The sequence below is a fragment of the Emys orbicularis genome, chromosome 10, assembly GCF_028017835.1.
Source record: "Emys orbicularis isolate rEmyOrb1 chromosome 10, rEmyOrb1.hap1, whole genome shotgun sequence".
NCBI classification, from domain to species: domain Eukaryota; kingdom Metazoa; phylum Chordata; order Testudines; family Emydidae; genus Emys; species Emys orbicularis.
The window spans coordinates 60,955,035-60,955,965 of record NC_088692.1 but is presented as its reverse complement, the minus strand read 5'-3'; positions in this window follow the sequence as shown (position 1 = coordinate 60,955,965).

Sequence of the window (931 nt, the reverse complement as noted above, 5' to 3'; positions counted from 1 at the left end):
CTTTCCCCGGATCCGCGCTGCGGCGCTGGGAGCTTCGGGAGCTCCCGCCGATCAGCTCCCTCCTCCCCGCTCCCTGCCAGAGAGGCTGGGCTGGGACTGCAGCAGCTCCTGGGGCTCGTCTCTGCCAGGTGCACTAGGGAACACTGCCACCGCGCCCCGCACAAGCCTGCCTCCCGCAAACCCTGCCTTTAGAGACCTCGGCTGAATCTCAGGCTTTCCATGGTTGGGGCTGACCATAAATTATTAACCATTAAGAGGGAGGGGGCTTAATTTCTTAATTTTGCTTTTTGTTTCAGTGCTACAAGGGGATGGGTAGGTCTTGAAAATCACCAAAAAATGTGTTATGTGATTTATGGACAGCCCCTTGTAGAGCAAGGGGGGGAAATTCCCTTTCTTTTCCTTGCAGAAAAAAAACCTCGAAAATGCTAAAGACTGGGCCTGAAAGTGCATGGAGTGGCTTTCACTGAAGACCACATAGTCTGCATCACAGCCATCAATCACTCATTTTGGGGGTTAATGGAACCCAGCACAAAATGTGGCTGTGGGGGTGGTGTCACCAACAGGGCCGGCTCCAGGCACCAACCCTCCAAGCATGTGCTTGGGGCGGCACCTGGAGGGGGGCGGCGCTCACCCGGGGAGAGCGGGGCCGCGGCCGGGCTCGTCGCCCTCCCCCCGGCGCTCCGGCCGGTCGGGGAGAGCGGGGCCCCGGCCGGGCTCTCCACTCTCCCCCTGGCGCTCCGGCCGGTCGGGGAGAGCGGGGCCCCGGCCGGGCTCTCCGCCCTCCTCCCGGCGCTCCGGCCGGTTGGGGAGAGCGGGGCCGTGGCCGGGCTCGGCGCCCTCCCCTGCCGCGCTCCCCGCCGGGGGGCGGGGGGAAGCGGGAGGCTTTTTTGCCTGGGGTGGCAAAAAAGCCAGAGCCGGCCCTGGTCACCAA